The following is an 11217-nucleotide window of genomic DNA, read 5'->3' on the forward strand; positions in this document are numbered from 1 at the left end:
TGGTATCATAATGAGAATTTTGGATCAAACTAGAATTACAAGAAACTAGCTATATATTAGGCCACTTTGTTTCGTTCGACATACGTATGTGAAACATCTTTGTCAAAGTTGAATTTCTTGAAAAATAAATATCGATCGAGATTAACGGACGCCCAATAGAAACCTCACTTCGAATTTGCTATTCCTCTCAAGAACCAAACTGGCTCAAGACAGTCGGTGTAGTTTCTCACATTAATTTTAGGTCTTGTGTTCTATAATTCAGAATTTGATTTGAAATCAAAATAATAATAGGTAGCACCTCATTATTGTCAGTTGTTTTTTTCCTGGACCTCATTGAAATTTTCCCACAGTATCCGAACCCCACCTAAAACTACTTGTCGACCCCTTCTCTAGGATATATTTTCAGGAAGGCCCAGCTTATTTGATACTTTGGAGGGGTCCGACTCATCGTGTCTTTTTAAGTCTCAGGAAAATATTGCTGGTTTGGGGGCTCATTGCATTTCGCCTCCTACCTTTCTACAATATGTACTGTTCCTCACATTTGCATAATATATGACAAGCACTGTCTGCAGCTGAAGTCTCCATAATACTACCCTATTTTCTCAGGTGTCATCTAAATTGACAATATTCAATGAGTAGCTCGATTTTTATTCACAACTGACTACTCCTTTGTTGAAACAGTTCTATTCCTGTTTGCACATGTTCTCTTTGTTAAGTTCTACCCGTATACATTCCCAGGTCTATTTTTTTTTCTATACTACAATTTCATGGTGGTAGGCACTCAATTATCAAAATATTACATTGAAACAAAAACATTTTTGTCAAGGTTGTAATTCTATATATTTCAGTACCATGGTCGAGGTCATAAATATAGTCGAGAAAGGTCAACCACTTTTGCTCGAATTCCTTGTCTTAATCCATAAATCTGGTAACAATGTGTACCTACTCGAAACATCCCAAGTTGTGTCTGTCGTTCTAAATATTCATCTGTTTTTCGGCAATGAACTTTCGTTTCGAGAGAAGAGAGCATTTCAAAAGACCCAAGCAGATGTAATTTTGGACGACTGCTCGATAATGCAGTTATGTTATAATACAAGTTATAATACAAAATAAAAATCAATAAAGAACTAAAATGTTTGGAAACTGAATAGTTGTAGGAAAAACTCTATAATGTTTTCGGTGGTTTTTAAGTTTGCTGCGTTTAGACAGATAGACACTGCGGGGGACTCCAATTTGCTATATGCATTTGTTCTTTCAAATCATATTTCATGATTTATTTCAGAACAATTAGTATTGTTGCGGGTTGGTCAATATTTGATCGCTTCGAAGGGTTTGCGCTGCTCGAGATTGGATCACCGATAATCTCAGATTATAGTCATATTCCATCTGGCTAATCTAACAGACTATTCCGAAACGGGATCACGATATAGCAATAGCGGTCCTCGTGTTTGAAATACGAGCCGCCTCTGCTTCGACAGAGGGCGACAGAAATGCAGCTGGAGAATTTCGGCACGTGTTGAAGAGAACAAATTGCTCCCTACCTGGTTTTACTGGATCACACCCCCTTATTGATTTGTCATTTCCTTTCTGAAACGTATCACTTTCACGGTGAAGGACATGCTCAGCTGAAGTCCCTCAGTTTCACAGTTGTTGAATATTAATGCACACTAAATATCGGATTAACTCGCGTCCGGACAAGTCTGGAGGTTTGTCCAAATGAAAAATAAGGAGGGTAAACGTATTTTAAGTCAATGATTTTTTATATGTCACTATAATTATTGTGGATTGCGCCTTCGACGCCGTCAATATCTTGAACCAAAGTAATTTTTTGTGCAAAAAATATGAGTTTTTATAGATTTTCTTTGGGTACTTTCACCTTCCACAATCTGAAAAAAATGAAAATTGTAATGGGGAACGTTTCGGAGGCTGAAATCTGCCACCGTCCTCAGAATTGGATAAATCTGAAGATAATATATCCATTTTTATGGTTTACCAAAACTAGGTAAACATGACCTATTGTAAGTTCATTTGGATCTCTCGGTCAAAAATCAGCAAGATACTTTATAGAAATTTTGAAACAGTTTTCCAAAAAAACATCCCAGTTTATGAATAACTTTGAGAATTCCGGTGTGGAAAATTTTTTCTCGATACAAGTAATGATTTTTCAAGTTCTTTTATCCATGTCTGTATAGAATAAGGTATTTTGAAATTTCAAATCCATTTATTCCATTCAAATTATGAAAAAATAGAAATTGATAATGAGTGAGAAGAAAGGAATATATTTTGCTGAATAGGTCGATGTTATGTTCGTTTTCTATACTCAATTTGTTTTTGTTTTTTTTTATGATGTATCTCGATCATTTCTAAGAACCTTTTACTGGTTAAATTATATTCAAAACTTGTTATTTTCAAATATTCAACGAAAGTCATTTTTTGTGGAGGAAAAAATCAGTTTTTTATCGACCTTTTTTTGGGTAATGGTTACCTTCCACAATCTGAAAAAATATAAAAATTATAATGGAGAACTTTATTCAAGTGTAGAAGGGCAAACTTTTTAGTTTACCCCGATAAGTTACTGCGTAAGAAGTAAAGAAATAAGCTCTCAAAAAAGGAATAACTGCATATTTATTCGAATTTTTATCCATTTCTGAAGACGGAGGCAGATTTTGGCCTCCGAAACGTAAAAGATAAGTATAATTTCTTAATATTTTTTTGATAGGCAAAATTGTGAAATACGACAAGTTACTGATAAATAGAGGATTTTTTTTTGTGAAAAATACTTTGATTTTTACGCAGTAACTTATCGGGGTAAACTAAAAAGTTTGCCCTTCTACACTTGTATAAAGTTCTCCATTATAATTTTTATATTTTTTCAGATTGTGGAAGGTAACTATTACCCAAAAAAAAGGTCGATAAAAAATTGTTATTTTTGTAATTGAATCGGAGATAATAACTTTTTGGGAAAGAAAGGTTTTTGCTTTCAACCTCTCCATCTTTATACGAACAAAACTCTCCTAAGAATACAACTCTTTCAATCCAAACAAAATTCCTATGGTTGGGATTGAATCAAATGTGCGAATGAATGTCATTACATACTGTCATCGATGACATGAGTATATTTAATACTTTTGTGACATAAAGTCGTAATTCTATCAGTGAATTGGGTGAGGATAACAGTGTTTCATGTGAGTGAAATTTTACTTCTTTCATATACTGTATTGTGTAGAAATTTTGGGAATAATATCTGATTCAATTCCATTACGAATGTTGGGAGTACACACTGAATATGAGAAAATGTTTTTTGTATAATTCAGCGTTCATATAAAAGTTTCCAAAGTATTTTTCTTTCGTATAATTCAATATTAATATAAAAGTATTTGTTTCAGGATGGCTTTTTCTCCCAGTTTGTGTAAAAAAGTTACTTCTTTGCATGGTCTACAGATTTTTTGAAGGGTTCATTCCTGAAATCAATTGCTTCGTTTATTTCTTTGGAAGATACCCACATTTTTTGTATGGAGAAGTAGAAAGGCAAAGTATTCCTTTCCCATTAACTGTTATTTTTTTAAATCTCATCAATCCTATTTTCATTAATAATGAAGGAATTAACTTCAATAAACTAGAACCCTTTTCATTTGAATAATTCACTGTGTTATCTTCTGTTGATGCGACATATATTGGTCTAATTTCAGTTGTAATAATGATTTCTGGCGAAGGTATTTCTGTGATTTCTATAATATCTAATATTTTCAATTCTACAAAAACCATTTTTATAATCTTAACATTTCACAAACTAACCAAACTTTCTGTCGTAAATAACATTCTCGCTTTGTAGTGTTAGAATGTTTCGGGAGTTCTTTCATCCAAGACAAATTGATTTGATATCATCATCTTCTGTGTTTGAAAGAGTTTCTTTGAAAAAAATGTTGTTCATAAATAAATTTTTTTGAAGTTTTTATTTAAATAGTTAAGTCTCTCGACATATGAATTGTGTAACGTATGCTTTATTTAATTCATAGTTCATTTTGTTCTTTTCAAAGCCGGTAGTGAAATCTTGTTTTTTTTTTAATTCATTTTTACTATTCAATTTTCACCACATACCTATGAACTGCGATAACTTTCCTAAATTCTAAGTTATTGACTTCGAGGTGCCGATTCAAAAAATGAAAAAAGTATTCTACCTTGCTAGATTTCGCTGATGAATAAATAAATAGTTATTTCCTAATTATTTATCATACCTATAATTTCAACGTTTCTGGAATTTCAATTATTTTGGTGAATGAAATAACCTTTGTGGTAATTTATCACTCAAAATGAGTATCCATTTGATGCTGGCTATTTACCGAACTAAAGCAATGTGGTTCATCATTTATACATCAGATACTAATCACATCGACCAGTATGTTTGAACAAATCCTAATATAACCCAGATCAAATACAAATTTCAATCCGCATACTAACAAGCATATGCCCTAATAACGCTTTCAATCAACAACATCGCTAATCACTACTGGTATGTACTTACGGCTTTAATTAGTTTTAGTGTTTTGTTTTCGGGCTTGCTTTGATTAGAAGCCATATTTATAATTGACGAAGTGTGATAATTCTTTTATTGTTATAATCAACTGGGGTTTTTCTTTATACAGAAACTGATGAGAATGAAATGTGTCAATTTTGAAATTATAGGATATAAATATTTTCTGAAAAATAACAATTATAACTATGTAGTCTAGTTAAAAAATTCATGAAACAACTTTGGATCTTGATAGTAGAACAAAATAAGCAATAACAAGGGATAGAATCGTGGTGATGACTTCAGACTTCAACCATGGGCCAATAAACGCTCCTGGATAGTTCACAACAACAGTGATTAGAGCAGGTACGGCTGAAACATTTTCTTTCGCTGGAATTGCTTTCCGGTATGCAGTGTGACCATCTTCATTAAATAGTCCCAACAAGCGTTCACCTTTTCGTTCTGTTTTGGGTTCCTCAATTCAGCTCACTTGGTACTGGTTTGATCCTACAATAGAAACTGGTGATATATTTGCATCCAATGCCAACCACGCCAGAACTGCATTTCAGAGTAATTTCAGAAATATAAGCAATATTGGAGACTATTGTGGCATCTAGTGTTGTGAATGATGTTGAAGTTATCCTCTGGGTTGGAACAACTTGAACGTAAACTAGCAAAAAAACTTATCAAATACGTAATTAACAATAAAAAGTGTGGCATTTTTGTTGTTTATACAAAGAAGTAACTGATAAATAGACTTTTGTCTACAAAGAAACGGTTGGTTTAATGAGTGGATGGACTACAACTACACTACTATATCAATGTAAACGTAACTAATGACAACCGATAACATGCCAAAAAAAAAGATAATTCTTTGAATACTCAATTGCGCTGTACTTTCAGAGAAAAAATATTTTTGATTATAAATATTGGGAGTGATGATTTATACATTACCTGGTTTTCCAAAGTGTTATCTTTCCTGAAAATTAGTAGCGAAAAAAACAAGGGCTGGTGCTTAAACCAATTTATTATTATCACTTTTTTACCAATACCCTCACAGACCATTACGACTGTAAAGAGTACCGTTCGAACAGGTAGACAAGAAACATCAAATTCCAATTTATTTTTCTCTGTTCAAAAATTATTAAAGCTTATAGTTTTTAACCCTTTGAGCCCCAAATTAAGATTTCAGAACTATTTTTATAAACATTTATTGAAAACTTTCATAATAGTAGATCATGAAACAAACTCAATAAATTTTATTTTTCCAAAAAATTGTTTTTTCAAAAGTAGGGTGGTTTCACGGTGAAACCACTGGGTCACATCTAATGGAACGAAACGAAGCAGTTTTTTTTTGTCATTTATGCAAAGTCCTACGTCACAAGTAGAACATTGCCATCGGCTTCTATGTGGTTCTTTTTTTCAGCTGCAATGTGCACAGTGGCGTGACTTTCCATGAATCGGCATCTGCTGAGCTGAGGTCAATCTCGTCTCGACTGGAACATGCCTTTTGAATTTAATACAACTTGCTTCAGCGCTCTTTCTTTTCTGGTATCTCCAATTCCTATAAGCCCACGCAAGACAGCCAGCCTAAAGTCTTTCAATTTCATTTTTTGTCCTTCACTTCTTTCTGTGAATAAGATAAAAGAATTTACGAGAGCAACTTCTACAAAATGCCAAAAAATGCGCATGTACCATCGTTTGCTTTTTCTGCTTATTTCGTAACAGGATCTGAGCATATCCGCTTTATCTACATATCCCATATGCTTATTATAATCCTTCACCAACAGTGGACAAATCACTTCTTTAAGAGTTCCATCTCTTTGCCTGCGATTCACCGTTGTAATATCTTGTGGATTGTGGAAATTACTAAGAAAATATATTGCTTCCTTATCTTTCCACATTTTTGTTGTTGCTTCTCCAGTCAAATTGTCCTCTAGTCAGTGCTTTTATCTGCTAGAAATTCACTAGGTAATCCTTTCCTATCCTTACGAACTGTACCACATCCTTAAATATTAGATTTTTTCAATTCACTCATGAGTGATAAAGAATTAAAATAATTATCAAAATATAATTTTGCGTAACTGTCTTTCAAGCATTCAGATAAATTCATGACAACCCGCTTTCCTAAGTCTTTCTCAGATTTGTCTCCAATTTCACCCGTATATATCTCAAATTGTGATATATATCCAGACTCATTGGCTCGAACCCATACTTTATACCCACGTTTTATAGGCTTCAAAGGGATGTGCTGACGGAGGGAAGATCTCCCTTTGAATCGGATCATCGATTCATCGATCGATTGATTCTCAGTAGGTTTGTAGTATTGACTGAAAGTTTCTGATAACTTATTCAGAAGAGGTCTAATCTTGAAAAGCTTATCATAGCCTGGCTCTCCTCTTTTCTTTTCATTTATATTGTCTGATAGATGTAATGTGCTCAAAATTGGGAAAAATCTATTTCTAGATATTTTACTGGAAATGTAAAAATCTCTCGGCTCTATATTTGACAACCAGTAGCCTTTTATAGATGGTTATTTTTTTATTCCCATCAAAATATTAATTCCAATGAAAACTTTCATTTCAGTTTTAGTTATTGGCAAAAAATTTGATGCACCACCTAATTTCTGAGTTGCATATAAATTGCTTTGGAAAAATATTTCATCAAATAAATCTTCTGGAAACAAACACAGAAAGAATTCAACAGGCAGGACAAAATTATCAGTAATATTGACGGGTCCTGAGTGATTAGTAAATTTTACAATCGATTCACTGGGAATATTTTTGGTCCAAAAAGAATCACAAAAGTATGCTAGAGGTCGTTCGCCATCGCTGCTGAACTCATCATTATAAGTTACAGAGTCACTATGAATAACTTCATCCCTGTCAGCCACAAAATTTTCAATATCATCAGCTGCAGTTGCCGTTGGGAGTAACTGTGACATATCGTTTTCGAAATCAGATCAGATCTTCCGTATCACCACCTGCAGTCGATTCAACATCGGAAGGAATACTTTCATATAATTCATTCACTTCTTCTTCTGTCAAACTCTCCAAATCAAAATAATTGAATTTACCACCTGAAACAAAATCATATGAGTCCCAGTAGCTACAATTGAAGCCACCCATGTAAATCATTCTATACTCATAATTTACTAAATATAGATTACTTTCTATACAAAACATACTACTGTGATCTAGTATTGATGAGAGAATCATAATGAAAATAATATACCCGACATATTTTACAAATATTCCAATCACAACAATGGTATAACTTTTCAGTGACGTTCAAACTGACACTGATCTACACATAACCATATTCGGATGCTTGAATGTTGGTGTATTCAACTGTTACAGTTTATATATGAAGAAAATGTCTGTATGCAACACGTAATACATGTGGTTTCACAAGGAAACCGCTGGGACTCTCGGAAAAGATTTTTGAAAAGGTGATGTCGCGGTGATACCGCTGGGACAAAAAGGGTTTTAAACAGTTTTGTGTAAGAACCTGAGTATTTGTGTTAATGATAATCAACGATGGCAGTTTATAAGGTTATATTGTATTGTTATTAAGTATCCTATAACTATATCTATATACATACATTTCAGTTTATGAATTTACTGAATTGATTAATATCAGGAATGATGTTCACTGAACATCGTTTCAGTTTATCCGAATGTGTCGAAAAGTTCGATATTGAGCATACTGGATGTTCTAATTGATTTTTTTAATGAAATTGAATTGACTGAGATTAGACATATTTCTTATGAAGGTTGGCACATACATCACATTCAACTAAAGTCAAATAAGAATATGTTACTGTGTCTTATGTTATGTGGAAAATCAAATACCACGAAAACAAGTGGCTCATGTGTGTAGATCTAAAAATATGAAATTTCTGCTCGGAAACAAGGAGGCCATACAAAATATCCTTGTTTTATTTGTCTGTGGTACAGCAGAGCTAAGTCTCAGCATTGGGTTTGAAAAGACTGGCCTTCCAGGGAAGTTATGGTTCCCGAGCAACTGAATGTGATTAATGAACCACTAATACCTAGAGATCGCATAATACTGCCTCCTCTGCATATCAAACTATGGCTCATAAAACAATTTGTTAACGCTATGAATAGGAATGGTGATTGTTTCAAATACAGCTTTGAACAGTTTCATAATATAAGGCACAGAGAAACTAAAAACCGGTCCACAAATGAGAAGGTATCAACCGTCTCATTTGTGGACCATCGGAAATGAAAGTTTTCAGTTATGTGAGTGATTTTGAAAAAGATGCCCCGAACGAATTCGTTAGGATTGCACAGAATTTTCTGAGACATCGTTGAAAACATATTGTCGCACTTCCAGCAGCTTGGATGTAATATGAGAATCTACATACAACTCCCATACAGGCATTCATACCATTCTCTAGAAAATCTTTTTGATCTGAGTAAAGAATAGGGGAAACGGTTTCATCAAGATATTCTAACTGTAGAGGAGCAGGACCAGGGTTACTAGGATGTCCACCTGGATGGCGGACTACTGCTGGAGCATTACAAATAGCAATTGTGAACCAAGTCAAGCAAGAAAATCCTATAAAAGAAAATTTTTTAGTAAATAATGCTTGTTTTTCTAATGATTGTTGATATTTCAAATATTTCTCTTGAGAATAACTTTTTGTATACCTCAAAAACTAAAGCTGGTACAAAAAGTCTGACTTCAGCTCTGGAATCAGCACTAACTATGTTCTTTTGTGCAATCCTGGCGAAAGTCATCATGAGATAACTTGGCCTTTAACTTTCAGTTGCTAGTTCTGAGAATAGATCACCTCCTGATTACGTCACTTTTTTGAGTTCAATTTAATATTATGGTGTGCCAGAGCATTGAATTTTTCCTATTCGAAATCGGTATCAATATATTAATCTTCTACAAATATTTAACTTCATTTTGGGTTTCCATTGATAAATTAACATTTTGGAATATATATTTTTTATTTCCATTATCGGATACATTACTAATTACTGTGGCAGATTGTAAGACCCAGACAATTGGCTTATGGTATGAGAAATGAGAAATATATGTTTTGTAATGATAATTAGAAACATATCTAGAGAAAACTGCATCGATTGTTGTTCTAAGTCTTGTGGTAGGCTCATTACGGTTATTATTCATTTGTAGTTCTAATTTATCTTGTAGAAAGTTTACCACGAGTTGTCCATCTCCGGACGCGAAATTAACATTGAAATCTCCTGCTCACATTAGTGGCAACGTATGATAGTTTCCTCCTTATTCATCAGATCCTACTTGACCGTAAATGTGTGCTCGCACCTCTCTCTCTCTTGACCCTACAGTAATATTCGAAACGTAACTCTCTCTCTCTCGCTCTCTTTGTATCTCCACTAACTTATCACTCTCTCTCAACTTCCGTTCGCCTCTCCAGATCACACTTTTCGTAATACTCTCGTCATGCATTCACTAGCTTAGTCTCCAAGTCAAGCGCGCATAATATTTCTACTTAGAAAGGCTGAACTGTAGATAACCTGTGTTTTTCTGTTTTCTATAATCAACATTCCGTTTTTTTCAAACCAAGGCATTTTTATTGCTTTACTTTCATTTCTCGTTAGACCTAAAAAATCCAGACCAAGTTATCTCGGCTTGGATCATTTCGTTTACAAATATGGCATTATTTCAAGTTGGAAGCCATAAAGTTTCATAAATGTTGCAAAGTTAATGCCAATAACTCGTTTTATAGCTCAATTCGGGAGTCCATAAACCCGTTTTTTATTTTCCACCTTCTCATTGGGCATAACAATAAAACTTCCTGAAGTTCCCTCTGATGAGGCGTACCCATTTTTTTGTTCGAGTTCATTCAACCAGACTGTGAACTACCTGTTTATTTGTGAAATTTTCAGTTCAGCAATTAATCTGTCAGGTTTTAGAGCGGCCTATCTCGGTCGAATATTTTTCTGATGGGTTGAATGATGGATTAGGCCTTTAGTGCGGAATATAAATACTTCAGCTAAAAATAATATTTCGGGATATTTTACTAGATAGACGTGAAAAAGATGAATGTTTCTGGTGTTTGTTTCAGTAAGTCAGAGTTGAGCATCTAAAAACATGTTCGATGCAAACGCAGTTATACCTATGGAATGATCTCTTGATGTAAATCATCGCTTGAAATATATAAAAATCATGGTAATCAGGCTTTGAACCTTCTAAAGCGATGAACTATATTGGCAGGTTGAAATAATGAATTTACGACAAATTTTCGCTATCCATTTGATTTTGGACGAAAAAAGAAAAAAATGGATATTACTAACCAATTATATATATATAATACTAATAATATATTTACTAAATCCTCATTGATCACGAAGTGATATAGAATGAGTCAGTCAAACATTATTTTAATCATCAACATCACACGAGTTAAAACATATAAAAACACAAACATATATACAAACAAATCACTATGAATATCAAAGTATTTATCAAGGTGAAAATGCAATTCTTGAAGATATTAAGAAAATAACTGAAATGTATAAAATACTAGTGTTTGACCGCGGCCTCGCCCGCGTAGAATTTGGTTTGTCACATTAAGTTGCGTAAAAGATAAAATATTTATTATTTACCCAAAATTTCAGGTTTACAACTTCAAAAGTGACGAAATTCAATACAATCTTCAAACCTCTATTCCCCCCTTGCGGATGGATGTT

The 11217-nt window shown here is 33.5% G+C and overlaps 1 pseudogene; it reads right to left on the reverse strand.

Moving 5' to 3' along the window:
* Positions 1–4739: 4739 nt before the first annotated feature.
* On the reverse strand, positions 4740–5245 carry LOC111514651 (translocon-associated protein subunit delta-like; annotated as a pseudogene).
* Between the last annotated feature and the right edge of the window lie 5972 nt (positions 5246–11217).

The sequence above is a fragment of the Leptinotarsa decemlineata genome, unplaced genomic scaffold (genome assembly GCF_025532065.1).
Source record: "Leptinotarsa decemlineata unplaced genomic scaffold, Ldec_3_MD MMD2_tig00002082_RagTag_RagTag, whole genome shotgun sequence".
NCBI classification, from domain to species: domain Eukaryota; kingdom Metazoa; phylum Arthropoda; class Insecta; order Coleoptera; family Chrysomelidae; genus Leptinotarsa; species Leptinotarsa decemlineata.